Source organism: Bos grunniens, chromosome 6 (genome assembly GCF_055505025.1).
Source record: "Bos grunniens cultivar Pamir isolate PY7600 chromosome 6, Bosgru_T2T1.0, whole genome shotgun sequence".
Classification (NCBI taxonomy): Eukaryota; Metazoa; Chordata; class Mammalia; order Artiodactyla; family Bovidae; genus Bos; species Bos grunniens.
Window position 1 is genome coordinate 51009765 of NC_141170.1, and position 25153 is coordinate 51034917.

Sequence of the window (25153 nt, forward strand, 5' to 3'; positions counted from 1 at the left end):
TTTTCCTTCTCCCCCGTCTCCCACCCTCCTGCACTTCACTATGTCAGTTCATACTAATTTTCCAGTCCTTGTCAAAAGTGAAGTCTTCTCTGACCTCCTAGTCTAGATTACAAGTCACAGTTTAGAGCACCCTGTACTTTTCTTTCATAACCACTAATTACAGTTTCCAACTATATCTTTGTGCGGTTATTTTATCATAAGCCCCATGAGGACAGGGATTGCACCTATCTTGTTAGCTGTTATAGTCCCCAGGCCTAGCATAATACTGAACATATACTGGGTTGTTGCTGCTGCTGCTGCTGCTGTTTCGTCGCTAAGTCTTGTCCAACTCTTTGCGACCCCATGGACTGTAACCTGCCAGGTTCCTCTGTCCATCGGATTTCCCAGGCAAGAATACTGGAGTGGGTTGCCATTCCCTTGTCCCCGGCATCTTCCCGACCCCAGGATTGAACCTGAGTCACCCAGTAAACTCATTTGGCCGGCAGACTGTTAACCACTGAGCCACTTGGGAAATCCACATACTAGGTACTCAACCCCCCTCAAAATGTTTTTAAATGAATTAGGGTTATGTTAAACAAGAGATCAGTACCACTGCCCATAGACAGATCTGGCCCAATACCTCTTTTTGCATGGCTTGCAAGCCAAGAATGGTTTTTATATTTTTAAATGATTGGGACAAAATAAGAATGATACACCTTGATACATGAAAATTAAATGAAATTCCATTTCAGTGTCCATACATAAAGTTTTATTGAAACATAGCTCTGCATATTCATTTATGTATTCTCTGTGGCCACTTTTGTGCTACAGGAAGAGTTGAGTAGTTGTGACAGACCCCATATAGGCTGCAAAGCCAAAAATATTTACTGTCTGGCCCTTTACAGAAAAAGTTTGCTAACCCTTTTAAACAATAGTAATTCTGGGCTCTGGGGCAGTTTGTGTTCATAAGCACCTGCAGGTGGCTTTTCTCAATTGTTAACAGTTTGCTTCTGTTGCTGAAACAAGTGATCTATTTATTTTGCTTAGTGGGAAGGATTATTTAAAGAGACTTTCCTTTGTCCTTTGTTTTTCTGCTTTTCTGTCAACAGACAGAACCCCCAAGGCAGTCAGTCATATGGTAAACGCCTTTGCCAGTGGTATGATGGCATAACTGTTTCCCTCCAACCCACAAACAATTTCCCAATTTTCTAGATAATTTATTAATTCCTTTCCCAAATGAGAAAATAAGTTGATAGGTGGTAGCAATGAATTAAAAGTGCCTACATTTCCCATCAATTTTCCTGCAACTCATAAACCGGGAATGGATTTCTGTTTTCTCATAAAGTAACTATATTCCCTTCCAGTTACAAATTCATACTTACCAGGGCAACACTTTTAAAATACATGTTAGAATCTATGAGGTTTTAAGATAGTTGCAAAGTGATTTCACCATAGTACTGGATGACCATCCCAACAGGGAGAGGTGAACTGTTCATTCCTTTACATAATTTAATATAAAAATCTAATCTGAAAAGTAACCACTGTTTATGCTCTTGGCTACTGAATTTAAAGATATTTTTAGTGATTGAGTACATAAAAAGGATTGTACAGAATATAGGTGCCTCTTTTTTTTTTTGGTCTGCATTGCATGGCTTGTGGGACCTTAGTTCTCCTACTAGAGACTGAACATGGATCTTGGTAGTGAAAGTGCGGAGTCCTAACCACTGAACATCCAGGGAATTCCCTTGGCATCTTTTTTATATTATGCATTTTACTTCTGAGAAGTTGTTTCTGAGTAAAAATAGATCTCATTTGAATAATATTCTAAAAATTCTCTGAGTAATTCACTTATAAAGTCTGCTGCTGCTGCTGCTAAGTCGCTTCAGTCGTGTCCGACTGTGTGACCCCGTAGACCGCAGCCCACCAGGCTCCCCCGTCCCTGGGATTCTCCAGGCAAGAACACTGGAGTGGGTTGCCATTTCCTTCTCCAATGCATGAAAGTGAAAAGTGAAAGTGAAGTCGCTCAGTCGTGTCTGACCCTCAGCTACCCCATGGACTCCAGCCTTCCCAGCTCCTCCATCCATGGGATTTTCCAGGCAAGAGTACTGGAGTGGGGTGCCATTGCCTTCTCAGATTTATAAAGTCAGTATTCCTTAATTTATCTCTTCTTTAAATTCACATTTTTACACAAGGAATCTGTTTAGAATGGAAGTCCCCTTGTAGTGATAAAGGGAAAGAAAAATGGTAAAATACTAACATACCAGCAGTAAAATATTTTGGAAAAAATTAAGATGTTACTGATAAAATATCTCAATTATAAAGCTCCTAAGTGATCTAAAATAGGTATAGAATTTGAATGCAAAATGAATATAATGTTTTATTAATGGAAGGTGATAGGTGATACATTAATCACATATTCCATGAAACAAGAAATCAACTATTTGACTCAGTTTAGAAGGTGTTATTTCCAGACCTTTACCATGGCATCAGATTTCTTCTACAAGATGCTTAGCCATTATGAGCTATCCTACCATAAATAATTTATATCCAACTGGGTTGCACAATTTTAAAGAGCACTTTTATATATAAATAAATAAATATATTTAAATAGATATATTTGACTTACTCTAACACAAACGTTTCTCCATGTGCTTTAATATGGCTTATAGCATCATTACAATAACTGTGATACAGGATAGATACTATGATATTCATTGATGGTTATTGGACACTTAACCTACATTTTTTGAAACTCAGAAAATGTATGTATTATATGGGCAAAATTTTTTATAAAAGAGCACTTGAATGTTTATTGTTTGACACTTTGACAAAAAGGGGCAGCATTCTAAACAATGGTTTTCAAAGAGTGGTCAGTTTCCAAAAGAAAGGAGGGAAACTCTGTAAGATCTGATAGATGCAAAAAAGAATTCAGGAAGCATTTTGCCAGGGCCTCCCATAAACAATAAGAGTTTCTGTACAAAAATTCTGACAGGAAGCTAGCAAGTCTATTAGTTATGATGCTCTAATATTTGTTCATGGGTAGAGTGAAAATTAACAAAAAGTCAAATAGTTTTTCCTCTTCCCCATAAATGTTATGGAGGGAAAAGAAAATCTTAGGAATATTTTAATTTCTAAGCCATCTTTTAAAATGGATGAAAAGGAGCATTGGATCAAGTACTGTGAAATGCAATGAGTTTTCTAGACTCAGTTGGAAGTTTGTACAAATTCTTTATACTATCAAATTTATTCAAAGAACTTTGATTCTGAAGTTATAACTCACTCCAACCAATTTTTGGTTTTCAGATTTTCCTGTTTTATGAAATAAACTTCCCAATTTAGGTTTTAAAGATATTCTTATTTTATGAAATAATGGGGAGAATAGAAAGATGATTTATTTATATGTATTTTTATACCACTACTTTATGAAATAAAAAAGTTGTTAAACCTTTATCAGTTCTCAAAAATTCCTTGTAAATTTTATTGGTCATAAAATAAAAAAGTTTAGGAACCAGTGATCTAGACTAAGCGCAAAAATAAATTATGATAAGATAGATTTACAATAAAATATTAAATAATTAAAATACACCTAAAATAGTGTTCTGGTTAATTAGATTTTCACATTGTAGGTTAACCTTTTAGTCTCAGCCTTGTTCATTCAATTTGACATGCATTTATTAAAAGCCTTCAGTTATGTCAGGCATCATTCTAAATGATGCTGATGCAAAGATGTGTATGTATGGCCTTTGCTGTTGGAAACAAACCAGATTAGTGCAAGAGGTAGAAATAGAAACATTTTTAATTCTGTCTTTAGTGTGATGTGCTGTGCTGTGCTTAGTCACTCAGCTGCCTTTGACTCTTTGTGACCCCATCGACTGTAACCCACCAGGCTCCTCTGTCCTTGGAACTCTCCAGGCAAGAATACTGGAGTGGGTAGCCTATTCCTTCTCCAGGGGATCTTCCTGACTCAGGAATTGAACTGGGGTCTTCTGCATTGCAGGTGGATTCTTTACCAGCTGAGCTACTAGGGAAGCTCCTTTAGTGTGATACCTATAATCAAAATTATATATATATATATATATGGTATAAGAATAATTAAATCAGGGAGTGGGTACAATCAGAGAAGGCGTCACAAAACAGGTAAAGCTTCTTTTAGGTTTTGATGGACAGATGGAAGAGTCTGTCAGGTAAGCATGGAAGGGAGGTCTATCCCACACAAAGGAAACCTCATGCCACAAAGCACGGAGGCTTGAAAAATCATGATCATTGATATCTAAAGAGCAGCCATTTCAAGTGTCAAATGAAGGAGTAGCCAGAGAAGAAACCTGAGAGGTATAAGAGACTTGTATGTTTTGTTGAGATGCTTTGACTTTATTCAATATGTGCTTGGAGAATCTTTAAAGAGTTTTAAGTAGGGGAGTACTGGAAGTCTTTTAGAAAATATATTAGTATCATTTTTTTTTTCCTGCCTCAGTACCATACTGAACATAATTGAATCTTTTACTGATAACTGAAGATCTTTCAGTGATCTTCTAAATGAATATTAGTTCTCATTTTATAAAAGAAGACATTGAAGTATAGAATGCATAGGACTTCCTCCTCTATAGAGATCCAGGAAATATTTTTTGAAGTTTCTTTATAAAACAAATTACTATGAACAGATTTTGTTTTAATGTATCTTATTCTTGTTAATACTAATAAAGGACTGGGGAAAGAGATTTTGATAGATAGCTTTTAGTGACTGGGTTTTTTCTTAATTTTACTATGGAAAATCACTGATTAATAGATGGTATCCACCTACATGCTGGGTGAGAGATAAAATTGTGCCACTTACAGATAGAATTTGGAAATTCATTATACTCTCTGGAGAATGGAGATACATTCATTAATTCCCCCTGTTGTTTACTCAGTGCATAGTAATTCCTATATGAATGTATGGTGAACTGAAAAGAATTTGCCATATACATGGTAACATAATTTTTCTGAGGAAAACTAAATTACTGGCTTACCTTTATATACAAACAAAAGAGAATAAGAGATCGTAATGTGTGGAATTTCACCTTTCCGAAATTTCACCATGTCTGACTCTTTGTCACCCCATGGACTGTAGCCCACCAGGCTCTTTTGTCCATGGAATTCTCCAGGCAAGAATACTGGAATGGGTTGCCATTTCCTTCGGGATCTTCCCGGCCCAGGGACTGAACCCGGGTCTCCCACAATGCGGGAAGTCTCTTTACTGACTGAGTCACCAGGGGATCCCTTTAAAAGTTTTTAACAAAGATCTATATACAAGGATGTTGAAAAGCTTTGGTCATACTGGCATAAATTGGGGGAATATTTTTTATGGCTGTGCTGGGTCTTCGTTGCTGTACAGGGGCTTTCTCTAGTTGCTGCAAGTAGGGGGCTACCTGCCATTGTGGTGCAGGGCTTCTCATTGCAATGACTTCTTTTGTTGCCGAGCATGGGCTCTAGGTGTGCAGGCTTAGTAGCTGCAGCATTGTGGGCTCAATAGTTGTGGCAGAAGGACTTTGTTGCTCCTCGGCGGTGGAATTTCCCCAGACCAAAAACAGAATCTGTGTCCCCTGCATTGACAGGTGGAATCTTAACCATTGGACCACCAGGGAAGTCTGGAATATTTCTTTTTGAAGAATGGGTATCTGGCTTAGAGATGGGAAACAAATGTGGGAAATATAAAGTCCTTCTGAAGATAAAAGGGCAAATTATCAGTTTCTCTGGGGTTAGAATTGGAGCTGTGTTCAATAACACAGAACATTCTTAAGAATGACCTGCATATGCAGGTTTGTAGATTTTCTAAATTCTTCCTCAGTGTAAAATACCAATAGCAGTATTATTACCAGGAGTCTGGGTGTATAGGCTAAAAAAGTAATAAATAAACCTATTGTGGGCAAGTGTGAAATAGAGAAAAAACAATATAAATTACATTTGTTAGGTGATGATCATGGTTGGTTAGGTGTAAGGAAAAGAATCCAGAGGTTACTGTAGACTGCTTTCTGGAGTTATGAGCCCAATGTGCTAGTGTAACAAAATACTCTTGGCCTCATGAAGCAAGAGATTTACAAAGAACTTGAAAACTTAACCTGGATCTTGATTAAAAAAAAAAAAAAACCTGTGAAGGCCATATAAATATAATCCAGGTTATTTGCTTGTCTCTTGCCCCTAATAGAAACACCTAAACCACCTACAACCTTTCCCTTTTCTCACTCTTCCATATTTAGGGTATTTCCAGGAGATTTTCCCCCTGAACTCTCCGAAAATTCCTATCTACTATGCTATGCTAAGTCACTTCAGTCGTGTCCGACTCTGTGCGACCCCATAGACGGCAGCCCACCAGGCTCCCCCGTCCCTGGGATTCTCCAGGCAAGAACACTGGAGTGGGCTGCCACTGTTTATCTCCCTCTTTCTGGTCCTAAATCCCTTCTGGGGTACTGCCAAGCGCTGCCACTTTCTTGGCACCGCTTGTTTCCGCTGGGCTCTCACTGCAAATATACTAAACATCCTGAGGTCCAAAGTCTCTCTAAGTTCATTGGCAAAGGGAGGCAGACATTTAACTATTTCTCCCTAACATTCATAGATAGGTACCAAAGCACTTGAGTACCGAATCTTAGTAGGTACAATCCTTCCGGTTCTTACAGTTCCCATGGGAAACTGGGGAGCTCCTAACACAGACCTTACCAGGCTGCCGAAGAATTCCTCCTTTTTCCATGCGTGAGGTTTTGCTGCAGGGTTAAGCTTCCGGTGCCAGACTCCCCCAATTCTCTCAAGGAATAACCTTCTGGTGCCCAATTGGGCTCAACCCAGGCTCCCTTACGCAGTTCTAGCAAGAGGTAAGGACTTCTTCAACTTTGGAGGATGGCACGCTGGGTGGGCATCTATTCAATCTTTTCAGAAGAGTAACTTAGATCTCATGACAAACCCAAGATAACAACAGAGGATATGAATTAAACGGAGCTTTAAATAGAAGCGATTTAAACGAACGATTGTGGAACAAACAAGGGCACCCCTAGGTTTGCAGATATCTTTATTAAAGCTCTTTGGGGTAGCAAAATGCCAGTGGGATCGACAGTAGGAGTAGAGTGGACAGTGAGTGAAAACTTGTTGATTACATCTCAAGAGTGAGTACTAGAATTGCAGGTATTCTTGCTCATTCTAACCACTCCATTCAGTAGACCGAAGGATGAGATTCCGCTGGATCCCAGCTCCAAAGTCATCAGGAGATTTTGAAATTTTCTCCTCTCCCTTTCCGTCTTTCTCCAACACAGACTATGAGTTTGTCTACGACCCCTACCAACATTTAAAGGGAAAGGCGCTTCGAACTAGGCAAAGTGGGGAGGAGGACTTTGCGGTCGTGTTTCTCAAACCCGTGTAGAGAGAGCAATAATGGGTAAGGGGCGTGCAGACTAACTCCTTCCTTGTCCAATCAGGTGCACAGGAAGATGTCTTTTTACCAATAAAAATAAAGTTCGCTTTCCGGAGGCGGGAGGGTAAGCCTTGACTGCCAGTTCTCCAAAGCAACGACGGAGTAGAAGACAGAGAATGATTAGAGGTAGGACCAACCCAGGAAAAGGGGCGGGGTGAAGGCGGGGGTAACTCTGAGCGGCGGCTGCACTGGCCAGTGGCGTGTGAGAACTGCTGTTCCTGTTGTAGTGTTTCTCGCCAATCAGGAAGACCAGGGGGTAGGCGGGGCGGGGAAGAGGTGGGAAGAGCTCGCAGCACCGCCGGGCGCCCGTCGGGCTCTTGGGGAGAGAGAGAGAGAGAAATCCGGTTAAAATCTGGAGTCGGAGGGAGGTTTAACCACAGATCGGTTCCGATCGGATTATTCCTTAAAGGGGACGCGCCATTGTCAAGAGAACGAAGTCTGGGGCCCGAGGGCGGGGACCGGCGGCGCCTGAGGAGCGAGGCAGCTGCACTTGGACTGGGGACGGGTAGGTGTTGCCTGGGGAAAGGCGCTTCATTTCACTTTCTCTTCCAGCTCCAGAGGCGGGCGCCGGGATGCCCGCCGGTTGGCGGCCGCAGCCCCGGCGGGAGACGAGATCGCCGGCCCTCGCCCGCTTTCTGATGGGGGCCGAGAGGGGAGGCGGGCCAGGATGGCTGGCAATCTGCGCCGCCCGGGCCAAGACCCGTAACGGACACTAAGCCGCACCGCAGTCCCCGTCTCAACCGAAAACTCGCCGGAGCGGCAGCTGGTCCTCGGGGAGCGCCGAGCGCTTGGCTCCCCCGCGCGCCCGGCTCCCGGTGCGCGCGCTGCTTCCTTGCGCGTCCCCTTCCCCTCGCGCGCCCAATTCTGCTCGCGCGCGCCGCGTCCTCGCGGACTCGCGGGAGCCGCCCCGCGGGGAGGAAGGCGGCGCGGCGGAGGGAGGTCGGCGGCCACCGCTCTGCCTCCCTGGCCCTGAAGGCAGGGCTGGGAAGCAAACAGCGCGGCAGCTGGGCGACCCCGGGCGAGAAGGGGCGCTGGGGACCACGGAGAGTGCAGAGTCGCCAGCCGGGCCCAGCATTGTCCTGCTTTTCCTCTGCTCTGGTCTCTCCGCCCACTGCTCGCGGTCGTGGGGAGGGGTGCGGATGCGGGCACCGTGCCCGCGCTGCTCCGGGCCGGCGGCGCACCCCTAGACTCCGTGCCTGCCTGAGCCGGAGTCTACCCCCACCGATCCCGCAGCCGCCGCCCGTCGGGGCCAGGGAGCGTCTTTGCAGCTCTCCCGTCTCCGCACCCGCGCAGGCTGCCTGGGTGCTGAGCTCTTCTTTGTAACTTTTCTTTGCCTATTGATGGAAGTTATGGCTTCCGGGCGGCAGGTTCTTTGGGCAAAACATCGTTTCCTGCGTTTTGGAAAGGCTCACTTCTAGGACGAAATGGTTCTTGATCGCTGTCGGACTTTTCCTCCCATCCTGGTTTCATTCCTGGCATCTAAAATCGTTTCTTTTGTGGATTTGCACTGTAAGGGAGCATTAACCTCTCTTCAGTTCAGTTCAGTCGCTCAGTCGTGTCCGACTCTTTGCGACCCCATGAACTGCAGCACGCCAGGCCTCCCTGTCCATCACCAACTCCCGGAGTTCACTCAAACTCACGTCCATCGAGTCGGTGATGCCATCCAGCCGTCTCATCCTCTGTCGTTCCCTTTTAGGTCAAGATAATTTGAAAAAAAAAAAAAAAAGAGGGGTGCTGATGAGGAGCAAGAGCTCTTTGTAGTGAGAATTTGCCTTCACCTTTGAACTGTGGAAAGTGTTACCTCGACTGACTGGCGGAGATTCTTTTGGAAGGAAAAAGAAACGTTGCAAAACAAAAAACTTCAGATTGCTAGGGTCTATAGGATTAGGCGGAAAAAATAGAATTTCGATAGAAATAAAGTTAGTTTAACTATTCTGTCCAGCGGATACCTTCCGTAAAGTTAGTTTCTGCTACCGAACCCATAGACATTATAGTTAGTAACAGCAGCTTGTACTATTGATAAACAAGAAATTTTTCCCCCTCCATCTTAAGCATTAGTGCTATTCTATACCTGTCAATCCCTGGAGAAGGGACTGGCAACCCACTCCAGTATTCTTGCCTGGAGAATTCCACAGATAGAGGAGCCTGACGGGCTCCAGTCCATGGGGTCGCCAAGAATCGGACACGACTGAGCGACTAATACACATACCTGTCAAAACATGCTAAAGAAGTTACATTTAGAAACACTACATCCTTGTTAGAAACCTTATTTAGAAAAGGAATATTTTCATGAGCATTCATTTTTGACAGTTTCTTCTTGTGCAATACTTTGTAGAGTACTTGCATGTGCAAGTTACAAGCCTATAAACAAAGTTGCGGTGGGTGTGTTATTATGTAGTCTGTTTTTGGCTGCTGCTGCTGCTAAATCGCTTCAGTCATGTCCGACTTTGTGCGACCCCATAGACGGCAGCCTACCAGGCTCCCCCATCCCTGGGATTCTCCAGGCAAGAACACTGGAGTGGGTTGCCATTTCCTTCTCCAATGCAAGAAAGTGAAAAGTGAAAGGGAAGTCGCTCAGTCATGTCCGACTCTAAGCGACCCCATGGACTGCAGCCTACCATGCTCCTCTGTCCATGGGATTTTCCAGGCAAGAGTACTGGAGTGGGGTGCCATTGCCTTCTCCATTTCTTCCATTCTGTTATTTTGTAAAACTACTTTTTTAGAAAAGTGAATTTATTGGAACTTCTGGCCCAGTGGTTGGTGTGTGTGTGTGTGTGTTTAAGCAATATAACAACTTTCCGAAGTATTCATTAACTGTTTAGTAACTTTGAGTGATGTGAAGCATTATAACATAAATTCACAGGCTCAGCAATAACAACAGAGAAACTATACCTGGGAAACTAAAAGTCAATTTCAGAGAATAATGTTTGAGAGATGCTTTACTCTTCCTATAGAATTTTGCAAGTGTAGACATACAAACACGTGATCTTTCCTAATAATCTTGATGGTATCTGGCATTGTACACATAATGGTCCCCTTTCTTCTTTCCTTTGATAAGTATGTCAGGCAAGCTGGCTAGCATAATCTTCCTTTCCATCTCATAATAGAAAGTAGAAGATTAAAGCAAGTTTCCAAAATTCTGTTTTTGTTCACTTACCAGCTTATTTAAACAATAAAGGAGAGAATTCCGGAACTTTTAAAAGATGACATATAAAGAAAACACTCAGAATTATCTTTGAAATATCTAGGCTGTGTTTCCTGGAGAACATATTTTTCCTGTGTGCTTTTCACATTGTTTTAAACACATTGTCTTAACTATACACATTGCCAAGGCATTTCTTGAATTGTGAAGTGTCCCTTGAGATCCCTGGGAACTAGGACTGTCCTCTATTTCTGTGCAGATACACTCTGTCACCTAATTCATTTCTAGTGCCCAGTAAATGGATTTGTTGACTTAGGACTTTGTGAGAGAAAAAGATAATGTTCTGTAAAGGCTGCTTGAGAGGCTTATTTATTTTTAAAAACACCTTTCTGAACAAGTTACACCAAACACCAGCAGTTGGTTTAGTGTCTAGGGGAAGGTATATTAATCTAGTTGCTTTTTGTTCTGTGTACAAAAATGTGACTTAATTGTTAATAGTGTTTGATCCACAGACATCTTTCATGATGGTGATTGTTTGTCGTCCCAATTACTAGAACAAGGTTTAATCTGTCAACATCTGTTGAGTACCCATTTATTTGAGGAGTATTGTGGAAACGTAAAGTAGAAATGGATGACAGTCATTACTCTGAAAGTTACGGAGATTAATGGGGAAGATGCAAAATTATCATCCGTAGGAAAAAGATAATGTGTATCTCATTGCAGTAACAGGTGCATAGTAACAGTGACACAGGGTTCATGCCAAAATGGTAAAGGAATAGTGGAATTGTTAGAAACTTAGGTGATGTGGGAAAGTTTTCATTGTTTTATGTAGCAAATCTTACATTTTTAAAAAATAAAAAATAAAGTAAGTTTGGGGTGTATGTTCACTACTTGAACTATTTTCCGTATGTAAAATATTGGTTGTGGGGCAGAGCATGTACTCTGAATTTCAGTTACTGTTACCTCATCAGTGGGATCATCCCTCTAACCCAGCTCATGTTACCTTATCTGCAAGCTCTCCTGTTCTAATCCCAAGTGATGGCTCTTTTCTCTTGATTCTGTAAAGTCCTTTTCAGCTCAGGCCATGCTTTGACTTATATGTATATTTCTTCGTTAGATTTTGAACTTTGGTTAAAAAGCATTAACAAAAGTTGGAACTTGCCCTCTCCACTCTCATCCTAGCCCCTTTTCAGTTCAGTTCAGTCGCTCAGTCATGTCTGATTCTTTGTGACCCCCATGAATCGCAGCACGCCAGGCCTCCCTGTCCATCACCAACTCCCGGAGTTTACTCAAACTCATGTCCATTGAATCGGTGATGCCATCCAGCCATCTCATCCTCTGCCATCCCCTTCTCCTCCTGCCCCCAATCCCTCCCAGCCTCAGGGTCTCTTCCAATGAGTCAACACTTCGCATGAGGTGGCCAAAGTACTGGAGTTTCAGCTTTAGCATCAGTCCTACCAATGAACACCCAGGACTGATCTCCTTTAGAATGGACTGGTTGGATCTCCTTGCAGTCCAAGGGATTCTCAAGAGTCTTCTCCAACACCACAGTTCAAAAGCATCAATTCTTCGGTGCTCAGCTTTCTTCACAGTCCAACTCTCACAGCCATACATGACCACAGGAAAAACCATAGCCTTGACCAGACGGACCTCTGTTGGCAAAGTAATGTTTCTGCTTTTTAATATGTTGTCTAGGTTGGTCATCGGAGAAGGCAATGGCAACCCACTCCAGTACTCTTGCCTGGAGAATCTCATGGATGGAGGAGCATGGTAGGCTGCAGTCCTTGGGGTCACTAAGAGTTGGACATGACTGAGCGACTTCACTTTCATGCATTGGAGAAGGAAATGGCAACCCACTCTAGTATTCTTGCCTGGAGAATCCCAGGGACAGAGGGGCCTGTTGGGTACCGTCTATGGGGTCACACAGAGTTGGACATGACTGACGTGACTTAGCAGCAGCAGGTTGGTCATAACTTTCCTTCCATGGAGTAAGCGTCTTTTAATTTCATGGCTGCAGTCACCATCTGCAGTGATTTTGGAGCTCAGAAAAATAGTCTGACACTGTTTCCACTGTTTCCCCATCTATTTCCCATGAAGTGATGGGAACAGATACCATGATCTTCGTTTTCTGAATGTTGAGCTTTAAGCCAACTTTTTCACTCTCCTCTTTCACTTTCATCAAGAGGCTCTTTAGTTCCTCTTCACTTTCTGCCATAAGGGTGGTGTCATCTGCATATCTGAGGTTATTGATATTTCTCCCGGCAGTCTTTATTCCAGCTTGTGCTTCCTCCAGCCCAGCGTTTCTCATGATATACTCTGCATATAAGTTAAATAAGCCCCTTTTACTATTTTCTAAAGTGCTTGAGCAGTTTTTATTAGCCCAAAAGCTTCTGTAAAACCATAAAAAAAAAGTTCATATTGTTTTATTTGGGGAAAGTGTATATGTGTGTTTAAAGGAAAAACCAGTTTTTTCCTTATCACCAGTTTCACATGTTCATTGTAAAATATTGTTATGAAAAAAATGTGTAATTTAGAAACTAAATATCCCCCATAAAATTGCCTTCATCACATTATAGCTACTGATCATGGTTTGACTTTTAATTCCAGTTTTTTTCCTTTCTTTTTTTTATTACTTTCAGATAGGAATGCCTTAAGCTGTCTTACTTGAAAATTTTAATTAGTTACATTTACTGGAATGGAGAAGGGTAATCAATTTTATACACTTATTTATTTTTTATTTTATATAATGAAATGATTATTATTAATTTCTTCAGGCTCGATAGTTATGTTTATTTTTACCTGTTCTTAAGAAACAAGGCTTTCACCAGTATTTTTGTGTTCAAAACAAAGTCTATGATTATAGACTATAAGAATCACAATCATTTCAAAAATGGTTAAAATCTGTCTCCCTGAACATTTTAAGTGTCTTTACCCTAAATGTTTTTGGAGTACATACCGTAAGCCTAATCTCTTCTCATTTCTTGATTCTTCTCATCTCTAGAGAGCCTTAAAAATTGCTCTGAGGCTGCCAACTGGCACATCTCGTAATAGCCCCAGGAGGACTGCCGGAAGATATTTGTTCCTGATCAGTTCACATGCAAAGGTCTTACTCTACCCTTAATGTTGCTCATTGTAAAAAGGAAGCTACATCTTAGGCTGATGAAGAAGGTGGTAAGATTCCGTTGCTCTCTGGGTGCTTCTTTAAGCCAGCCCAGAAAGGAAAAAGGTTTTCCAAAAGTTCCTAAATAGAAAGCCCAGCTGCAAGCAGCCAGTAGGGCTAATCAGGCAAGAAATCTCTTTTTATTCAGCAAGTTTTTATTGAGAACTGCACCTAATTTGTGCACCACGTAGGCACTGAGGATAGGATGATGAAATTTGTCTTCACCACGAGTTCCTCTGAGTAGGATCCTTAAATAGACAGAGTGGTACATGTGGATGAAAAATAGCGTGCACAAAGTGCACTCTTAGGTGTGTGATTCACCCTTGTTTATTATTTTGTATAGTTTCTTTAAAAGTATCCTAGCAGACAGACCTGGTATTCCGTAGGAGGTGGGTTGGGATCCATGGAGCCTGTTAAAGTAAATATATGAGTTCTAGAATTTTTTTTTTTGGTGTATTTATTTATTTTTAATTTTATTTTTAAACTTTACAATATTGTATTAGTTATTGCCATGAGGCAGAATATTTGTGAAATTATGCAAATGTTGATGTATCTTTCCTTATACCCTCCAGGGATCATATATTTCATAGACCCCAAAATGATACTACATCTCTATCCTAGTAGGTGATTCCTAGTTTACTGATAGAGTAGTAACACATTCTTTAAAACTCATCAGTCAGTTCAGTTCAGTCACTCAGTCGTGTCCAACTCTTTGCCACCCCATGGACTGACTGTAGCATGCCAGGCCTCCCTGTCCATCGCCAGCTCCCGGAATTTACTCTAACTCAGGTCCATTGAGTCGGTTATGCCATCCAGACATCTTATCGTCTCATCCCCTTCTCCTCCTGCTCTCAATCTTTCCCAGCATCAGGATCTTTTCAAATGTCAGTTCTTTGCATCAGATGGCCAAAGCATTGGAGTTTGAGCTTCAGCATCGGTCCTTCCAATGAATATTCAGGACTGATTTCCTTTAGGATGGACTGGTTGGATCTCCTTGCAGTCCAAGGGACTCTCAAGAGTCTTTTCCAGAACCGCAATTCAAAAGCATCAATTCTTTGGTGCTCAGTTTTCTTTATAGTCCAAGTCTCACATCCATACATGACCACTGGAAAAACCATAGCTTTGACTAGATGGACTTCTGTTGGCAAAATAATGTCTCTGCTTTTTAATATGCTGTCTAGGTTGGTCATAACTTTCCTTCCAAGGAGTAAGCATCTTTTAATTTCATGGCTGCAGTCACCATCTGCAGTGATTTTGGAGCCCCCAAAATAAAGTCGGACACTGTTTCCACTGTTTTCCCATCTATTTGCCATGAGGTGATGGGACCAGATGTGATGATCTTAGTTAAAACTCATAATGCTACAATAAATAGATATCTTTATCAGTATTTTTTTTTGTATGGCATGAAAATAATTGTTTTGAAAAATCGCTTGTATTAAAATACAGTGTGAAGTATTTCTTTCTTTTACAAAATGGACTGGCTCCTTCCCTCATAAACCTGTTCTATTGCTTGATCTTTGTATTTGTGGAGAAAGAATTGGTTAAGAAAGTGGCCCTTGTGGGACCGTCATTAATTGGAGTCAGCTAGGTAAGAGAGAGGTAGATGGAGGATACATCCCATGGACTTTGCAATGCGGCAAGTGTGATTTGTTGAGTTTTGAAAAGAGTTAAAAATTTAAAATAACAGCTTGAGATATAATTTACATACTGTACAATTCACCTATTTAGATTGTACAAGTTAGTGGTATTTAGTGTGTTCTGGAGTTATGCACTTCTATCACAACCAGTTTTAGAACTCTTTCATCACGCCATCACCTTCCTGACCTCCTTCCTGAGCCCTGCTGCTGCTGCTGTCACTTCAGTTGTATCCGACTCTGTGCAACCCCATGGGCGGCAGCCCACAGGGCTCCCCCGTCCCTGGGATTCTCCAGGCAAGAACACTGGAGTGGGTTGCCATTTCCTTCTCCAATGCATGAAAGTGAAAAGTGAAAGTGAAGTCGCTCAGTCATGTCCGACTCTTTGTGACCCCATGGACTGTAGCCTACCAGGCTCCTCTGTCCATGGGATTTCCCAGGCAAGAGTACTGGAGTGGAGTGCCATTGCGTTCTCCTCCTCAGCCCTAGGCAACAACGGCTAATCTCCATTCCATCTCTGTACGTTGGCTGTTCTGATATTTAATATAAATGAAAGATAACGTTTTAATTAGTGTGTGTTCTTATATAAATCTGTCCCTGTACTGTTCATAAATCCTAGGAGTAGAGAGGGTGCTCTCATGATGCTCCAAGTTTAGAAAGATTTTCCTTAAGAGGAAATTTATCTAAATCCTTATTCTACCTAAACCTGGAGAGCATTTTGTCTCCCCCTATAAAAATCACAAGATTCATTTTTTGGAAATGGGAAAAAAAACCCCACTCATTTTGGTGACGCTTTTTAAAAATATTCATTTAATCATTTGGTGACTCTCTACAAGTGAATAATTTATGTCTTGAGTTCTGCATACTGGACTTAAATGAAGGACAGTGCTTTGAAAGAAGCTGAAAGTACTTGGTTAAGTTCTAGTCATTGTAGAATGTAGTATGATGTTTACCTTACTGGCTTAGAAGGTATTATGCAACTTGTCATTTATTTGATCAGAGATAAATAAACTTGCTGTGTAAGTTGCTTGTGATGAACTTGTATTGCCCTGCTAGAGACCTTGTAGGCACTTGCTGCTGCTGCTGCTGCTAAGTCGCTTCAGTTGTGTCCGACTCTGTGCAACCCCATGGACGGCAGCCCACCAGGTTCCCCCGTCCCTGGGATTCTCCAGGCAAGAACACTGGAGTGGGTTGCCATTTCCTTCTCCAATGCATGAAAGTGAAAATTGAACATAAAGTTGCTCAGTCATGTCTGACTCTTCACAACCCCATGGACTGCACCCTACCAGGCTCCTCTGTCTATAGGAGTTTCCAGGCAAGAGTACTGGAGTGGGGTGCCATTGCCTTCTCCATGTAGGCACTTAGTAAGTGTTTATTGGTTGCCTGATCACTATAATCACAGATGTTTTCATCGGCTCCCAGTCCTTATTTTCCAGCTTGTTAATAATAATAGTAGCCACATTTATTGAATACTTAATAAGTAATGTGATAAGTACTTTGTATGTACTATCTTTTAAAGTAAAAGGATGTAATTTATTTTTGAAAATTTTCTGTCATTCTCCTTTGATTGTACTTTTACAGACGTCTGGTCATTTTTTTTTAAGAGTATTTTGAATGACTATATTTGATCAAACGTAAGCCTGGTAGGTTTCCATCTTTCTAGGAAATGTCAACATAAAGTTTTTACCAAGTAAATCTTGCTGTTGGGTGACAGCAGTTGTGAGATACATTGTATTTTAGAACAACCATACTTCGGAGAGGTTGAAGTGGTGGTGGTGGTTTTTCTTTTAAAGAACATCTGGCAATGGAAGACAGGATACTAGTATGTTCATTTACTGCAGTGCAGCTTTGTTTTTTAGGTCCTGAAACATTCGCAGGTATGCCTTGTTGCCTGCATGAATTTCAACATAATGTTTCAACTTCTCAGGATTCCTTGTTGTGTTTTGTCCTTGTTGTTTCCGTATGTCTCTATTTCATGGTAACATTAGATGTGATGTAATTTAGTTCAGTACTAAAGAAGCTGGAAAGATACTTTAAATGTGATTTTCAATTTTCTTCTCCATTAGAAAAAGTTAAGATGGATAATACTGTCTATAATACTGCTTAAAAAAAAGATACTACTTTGGTGGTTCCATTCATGTGTCTTGGGTGTCATTGAACTCTTAATGATGTATTTGTAGAATCTCCAGTCATTAATCTCCTCAGTCAGCAATATACAGACCACCATATTTTGTTCGTTGGTGGAGCCATTCCTTCCTAAATCATGTCTGGTTTGAGGGGTAGATTTGCTTATTATTTTACTGTTAACTGTATCTTTTTGTTTGCTCTCATTATACCCACCTGCAGTAGTTAACTCAAATTTGGTATTTTCCATGCAATAGGAAAATAGAACCCATAGCTACTTGTTGAATGGTGGATAAAAATGATAGAAGGTTCTGGGTGAGAAACCAAAGAACGTCCTGTGCGTGGAGCTTTAGTGGTAGGACCTTGTTGTGTTTTTACTGCTTAGAAGACTGTTGGCTTCTTTCCTGGGTTTTGGCCTCTGTTTCAGGCAGGTGGTATTTCTGCATAGCAGAAGGTGGTGTAACAGGGTGGTATAATCACCTTGTAGATGTTTAACTTCCCATGAATAATGAATGTCTTAAAATTCCATCTTATTAAGTCTAATTCAAGTAGACGGAGAATAATTAAGTGAATGGAAAGTAATTCTCTTCTGGATGTCTTGATAGTCTACGTCTTGTGAGACTGCTGCTGCTGCTGCTGCTAAGTGGCTTCAGTCGTGTCTGACTCTGTGCGACCCCATAGACGGCAGCCCACCAGGCTTCCCCATCTCTGGGATTCTCCAGGCTAGAACACTGGAGTGGGTTGCCATTTCCTTCTCCAATGCATGAAAGTGAAAAGTAAAGTGAAGTCGCTCAGTTGTGTCCGACTCTAGCGACCCCATGGACTGCAGCCTACCAGGCTCCTCCGTCCGTGGGATTGTCTAGGCAAAAGTACTGGAGTGGGGTGCCATTGCCTTCTCCATCTTGTGAGACACCAACCTGCAAACTTGTGCATCAGGACACCTGTATGCATTGATGTATTATTTGCTGCAATTCAGAACCTTATATAATTCCATGGGCAGGAATTAGAGGCTTTAAAGAACTGTGAGATTGCATGTAAAATAGTCACATGTACCTGTTATCTATCTATATTTCAACAGGATTTTTTGGTAATCTGTTTTCTTTGAGCTAAAATTATCTTTGTAGATGCACTTTTCTGTGTTTGTGTCAATGATGACTTAGACTATGTCTTTATTTAATATTCCTGGCGATACTGAATCCATAGTAATAGTTTCAAGAACTGCTGGTTAGAGTTTTAGTCATACATTTCTTTATGGTTGTTTCACTTTTTCCTGTTGTAGAACTCATGGAGTCATAGTGTTTTTAGAGCTGGACTGTCCTTGGGAATGATCTAATACAACGTCTATATTTCACAAATGAGGATGAGATTGTGACTTGTTTATATGGTTACAAATTGAGTTCTTTTTGATTCTCAAACCCATGTTTTTCGTGTTCTAACATATGCTTGCCCAAGTAAAAAAAATGTAATAGACAGTCTTAGATTATTATAACTGCTGTAACAGTAGTCTGTGAAACTTTTATGTGTTACTCCAGCAGTGTAAAAATTTCTGTCTGCATTCCCAGTATGTGTATGTCTGTTGTAAACTATATACTGTAATATTATGTACATAGTAAGACTTTACCAAAAACAGTGAGATAAAAATGAAAAAATTTTAGAGCAATTTAAAATATATTATTTCCATATTTTTGATTCTACCTAAAATATTAGTAATTTTCAAAATAAGGATGCTTGAATGTCATCACTTAAAAAAATTTATTTGGAAGTAATTATAAATTCACATCAAGTTGCAAAAATAATACAAGGACTCCTGTGTAACCTTCATTCAGTGTCCCTCGGTTGTAATATCTTATATAACACAACATATTTATAACAACATTAAACCAGGAAACTGACAGTAGTACAATACTGTTAAGTAGTCGCATTCAGTTTTCATGATTTTCAGTGCGCTCACTCATGAGTATGTGTGTATAGTTCTGTGCACTTTGATAACATTTCATGTCTAGATTTCTCCACCACCTCAATCAAGGTACAGTAGTGTTCCATCACTGCCCAGAAACTCCATCATGTAGCTCAAGGTCTCCTCTTTCCCAACCCTCTGCATCCCTATTTATTGGCAGCGGGTAATTTGTTCTCCATCTCTGTAATTGTGTCATTTTGAGAGTGTTAAAATGGAATTGTACTATATGTAACTTTTTGAGATGAACTTTCTTTTCACCCAGCCCAGTGCCCTAGAGAACCATCCAAGCTGTCCTGTGTATCAGTATTTCATTTCTTTTTAGTACTGAGCGGGGTCAGTGTGTGGGTGCGTCACAGTTACACAGTTTAACTCTTCACCTGTTGAAGAGCATGAGTTACTCCTAGCTTCTGGCTGTGACGAATAGAGCTACCGTGCACATTTGTGTACAGGTTTTCTGTGTGAACCTGTTTTCATTTCTCTGGTGTACGTGCCCAAGAGTATAATTGCTTGGTTGCATTGTAAGTGTGTATTTATTTTTACAAGAAAGAGCCAGACTGTTTTCCAGAGTGGCTGTATACTCCCAATAGTGTACAAAAGATCCAGTCTCTCTATATGTTTGCCAGAATTTGGTTATTTTCACTGTTTTTAAATGTTTGCTCATTCTAATAGTTGTGTAGTGATACCTCCTTGCAGTTTTGGTTTGCCTTTCCCTCGTGGGTAAATTGTTTCCCGAATGAGCAAATTAGGTGGTTTGTTTTTCACTGTTGAGTTTTGAGAGTTCTTTATATATTCGAGATGTAAGTCTTTTGCTAGATATGTGATTGGCACAGATTTTCTTCCCATCCACAGATTGTCTCATCATCCTCTTAACAAGGATTTTTTTTTGAAGAGGCAAGAAAGTTTTAAATTTTCATGTAGTGCATTTAAACATTGTTTTCTCTTCTATGATTGTACTTTTGGTGTTGTATGTGAACTCTTCACTTAGTCCTAAGTCTCAAAGACTTTTTCCCCCTGTGTTTTCTTCTAAAAGTTTTATAGTCTACATTTTACAAGATAATCACATTTTTTACCTTATAGTTTTTTGTTTTTTTTTAATAAAGTACTGATATTGGTAACAGACAGTTGTCAGCGCTCCTATTTTCTTATTGCTTATTTGTATTTTGCTATATTAATACTGTGTTTAATCTGCCTTTCTTTACAAAAAATTTAAAAGTTCATCTGTGAATGATAGCATAATTCTACTGACATCTGCAGGTATTCTTGCTTGGGCCCATGCACTCTGCAGCTCACTGTGATCTGATGAAAGTAAACAGGTGAGGCCATCCCAGACAACCTCTCCAGGGTGTGAAACTGCCGCCTCTCCCCAGGGGATGTCTGTCTACTGCAGGGATTCTAGAAGAACATCTACTTCTGCTTCATTAACTGTGCTAAAGCCTTTGACTGTGTCGATCACAGCAAACTGTGGGAAATTCTTAAAGAGATGGGAATACCAGGCCACCTTACCAGTGTCCTGAGAAACCTGTATGCAGGTCAAGAAGCAACAGTTAGAACTGGACATGGGATGATGAACTGGTTCCAAATTGGGAGAGGAGTACTCCAAGGCTGTAATTGTCACCCTGCTTATTTAACTTATATGCAGAGTACATCATGTGAAATGCCGGGCTGGATGAAGCACAAGCTGGAATCAAGATTGCTGGGAGAAATATTAATAACCTCAGATATACAGCTGACACCACCCTTATGGCAGAAAGTGAAGAAGAACTAAAGAGCCTCTTGATGAAGGTGAAAGAGGAGAGTGAAAAAGCTGACTTAAAACTCAGCATTCAAAAAATGAAGATCGTGGCATCTGGTCCCATCACTTCATGGCAAATAGATGGGGAAACAACGGAAACAGTGACAGACTATTTTCTTGGGTTCCAAAATCACTGCGGATGGTGACTGCAGCCATGAAATTAAAAGATGCTTACTCCTTGGAAGAAAAGCTATGATAAATCTAGACAGCATATTAAAAAGCAGAGACGTTACTTTGCTGACAAAGGTCCATATAGTCAAAGCTGTGGTTTTACCATTTGTCATATATGGATGTGAGAGTTGGACCATGAAGAAGGCTGAGCACTGAAGAAGTGATGCTTTCCAACTGTGGTGTTGGAGAAGACTCTTGAGAGTCCCTTGGACTGCAAGGAGATCAAACCAGTCAAACCTAAAAGAAATCAACCCTGAATATTCATTGGAAGGACTGATGCTGAAGCTGAAGCTCCAATACTTTGACCACCTGATGCGAAGAACTGACTTAATGGAAAAGACCCTGATGCTGGGAAAGATAGAAGGCCGGAGGAGAAGGGGACGACAGAAGACGAGATGGTTGTATGGTATTACTGACTTGATGGACATGAATTTGAGTCACCATCTTGGAGATGGTGAAGGACAGGGAAGCCTGGCGTGCTGCAGTCCGTGGGGTTACAAAGAGTCAGACATGACTGAGCAACTGAACAACAAATGTGTGTCTCAACGTCACAAACAGAAGCCTTTCTGGATATTTTAAGCTGAAGAGATTTCATACAATGTATTAGGTGCTTGCAGAATTGTTAAAGTACCTAACAGCAGGTTTTAGGGGATCAGTCCAGAGGTAACTCACCAGGGCGGCTCAGAGACCATGCCAGGAGCTGTGCTGGAATCCATACCTGGAGCCACCTCTTCCACAGCTGTATTAATATTTGCCTCCGGACATTCTGGAAACTGCCGGACAGACCCCGAGCTGCAACCCAGGGTTAGGAGGTCAGACCCAATACCTCTGCTGGTGGTGCTCCTGCTGTCCTGCTTCTCATTACCCAAGAAGCTGGGGGATGCTGGAATGATGCTGTGAAGCAATCTCGTATTTCTACAACTGTGCTTGCCTCCCAAACAACTAAGAAACTCCCTTTCTACTTGCCCATAGGCAGGTGGGAGGTCGAGTGAGGCAGATCTGTCATATCCAGCATAGTAAAGGCCCTAAGCAGCGTGACGCAGGACCAGGAGAGGGTACTGTTGTCCATCTCACACACTGAATATTATTAAATTTCAAATTTAAGATCACACATGTAATGTGTCTTCTGCATGCATGCTAAATCACTTCATAATTGTGTGACTCTTTGTGACCCCATGGACCGTAGCCTGCCAGGCTCCTCTGTCCATGGGATTCTCCAGGAAAGAATATTGGAGTGGGTTGCCATGCCCTTCTCCAGGGGATCTCCCTGACCCAGGAGTTGAACCTGTATCTCCTGCACTGCAGGCGGATTCTTTACTCACTGAGCCATCTGGGAAGGTGGCTCATTATATCTTCTAGTATTTTCTTTTTATCTAATTGGCTTGAGAATCTCTCTGAGGGTTGTATTTACTCCACTTTGAACTTAATACATTTTGGATGACTGAGTAGCAGGAAAATAGTAGGTCTGGTGTGATTTTTTTTTTTCCCCCAAATATTTACATTAATCTTATTTCTCAAGTTTTGAAACCACGCCTTCTGCCTTCCCTTATTTATAAATATGTACAAGTATAAAGTGTTACTGTTTTGGGAAACATTCATTAAATTCAGTCAGTATTCTCTTTACTGTCAGGACCTAAACTTTCTCTCTTACACCCAGCTTTCCCTGGAAAATTCTGCAAAAGAGGTGCGTTTTCTCCTAGAACTGTGCTTTGGTGTGAGAGGCAGTACCTCCAGCAGCCATCACTATTTTGGTATCTGTTTGTTGAAATAATTATGAAGTTTGGTTTGTTTTACTACATACTTTGAATTTTATTTCTGGGTGTAACAAATTTTGGCATAAAACCAAAAATTGAGACCTTCAGATCTCTTTCCAAAGACTGATTTTATATGGTCTATAATGTCAGTAAGTTTAAAATGCAATAAAGTAAGTTATATGAAAAGTTTTGAATATGTGCTTATGTGCATTTTTCTAGTGAGAAATCCGTAGGTTCTTCAGATTCTCAAAACAGAGGACATGACCCAGGAGAGATTAAAAACGGCTGCTCTAGAGGTATAAGTTCAATCAAGATATTTGCCAGTCATTTAACACCAAGTTTTCTGCTGTCAATCACATATCGCTTCCCTAATCCCCATCATGTATCTGTAGCCTTTTTTCAGTACATGAAAAGAAAACTATTTTTACCCAGGTGTTCAGGGAAGGCCCGAGGAGCATCCTTAAGAGTTTATTATTAGATGAACAGGGATACCTGGAAGTCAGTTATATCACCCCAGTAACCTTTTTTTTTTTTTTTAAATAGGATATGTTCCCATATGGCTGATGGTTTCCTGAAAAATAATGTGTTATATGTGTCAAGACATATTAAACTGTTGATAATATGTAGTTCAATATATTACCCTTTGGGGGAATTTATCTGAATGGTTGAAATAGTCATAAAAATAATTTACATGTTCAACCCTAGAGCCTAAAATTGTACTAATTGGGAAAGAATCTATGACCTTAAACTCTGTAATCCATTTAAAATAGGTACGAGATGATTCAGTGACACATAACTTGTTCGATTTTCACATCCAGTGTGTCACCTTTTACATAGTTTTAGCCTTGTTTCTTATGACCTGTTCTCATATGCGGAAACCTAAATGGAATGTAGCATGGTTTGTAGAGGTTTAAAAACCCTCTTTTTAAACAAAATCATGCACAGAGATCTCTAGTATAGAGTAAGGAATGGAGAGATAATTTTGTAATTTTAGTTGATGTGTTGTTGTTCAGTCGCTCAGTCGTGTCCCACTCTTTGCAACCCCATGGGCCAGGCTCTTCTGTCCTCCTGTGTCTCCCAGAGTTTGCTCACATTCATATCCATTGAGTCAGTGATGCTATCTGGTTGATGTAGGGGTCAAGAAAAGCCTTACTTTTTGTACATTTCCTTTTATATCCATCTCCGACATGCATAAATGGAGTTGTGAGGGTTTTAGAAACAGGTGGACCTAATGTAATCACAGGACTTTAAAAGAAGCAGGAGTCAGTGGAGTCAGAACCAGAGAGATGGCATCATGAGAAGGAAGAAACCCAGGCATTGTTGGCTTTGGAGACAGAAGAGGGCTGTGAGCCAAGGGAACTGGGCAGCTTCCATAAACCAGGAAAGGCAAGAAAGTGGACTTTGCTTAGAGCTTCTGGACAGGAACACAGCTCTGTTGACACTTTGATTTTAGCCCCGTGAGACCTGTTTTGGACTTCTGACTTCTGAAACTGTAAGACATGTATTTGTTACCACTAAATTTTTGGTAATTTGTGACTGCAACAATAGGAAACTGACACAGTGCTTACCTGATACGTTTTAGAAGTTAAGTAAACACAACCTGCTGAATTTTATCCTTGTCTACCTCAACATCTCTTTCTCTGTACCTCGTTTGCCCCTTTCAGAAGGGGAAGAACCAGAGGATCCTAAGATGTCTTCAGGTTTATCCAATAATTTTAATTCTTTATAGGTTTATAATATATGTGATATAAATTAATAAAAGAATCGGAGTGATTACCTTTTTTATGTTGGTTGTTATGAAGTTAGAAAAGAATGCTGCAGAACCCTATTGTAGATAATAATTATCAAACTGTTAACAGCAATAACTACCAAGCATCAGATGACTGAGTGACAAAGTAAGTGGTGGGAATAGTGGGTATCATGAAACGGCAAAGTAGCAGCTATTTTAGACCGGAATAATCTCGGAAGGCTTTGTAAAAGAGATTTTCGAGCTAGGAGTATGCTC

General features: G+C 40.9%; 1 protein-coding gene across 16 annotated transcripts in view; it reads left to right on the plus strand.

Annotated features, from left to right (window-relative positions):
* Positions 1 to 7687: 7687 nt before the first annotated feature.
* The window catches only part of FRYL (FRY like transcription coactivator), a 269726-nt gene continuing 252260 nt past the window's right edge, over positions 7688 to 25153 (plus strand). For all 16 annotated transcript variants that reach the window (XR_015165432.1, XM_086405843.1, XM_086405844.1 and 13 more), the window contains exon 1: positions 7688 to 7919. The gene's annotated coding sequence lies outside the window, so the exon portion shown is untranslated. The remainder of the gene's footprint in view (positions 7920 to 25153) is intronic.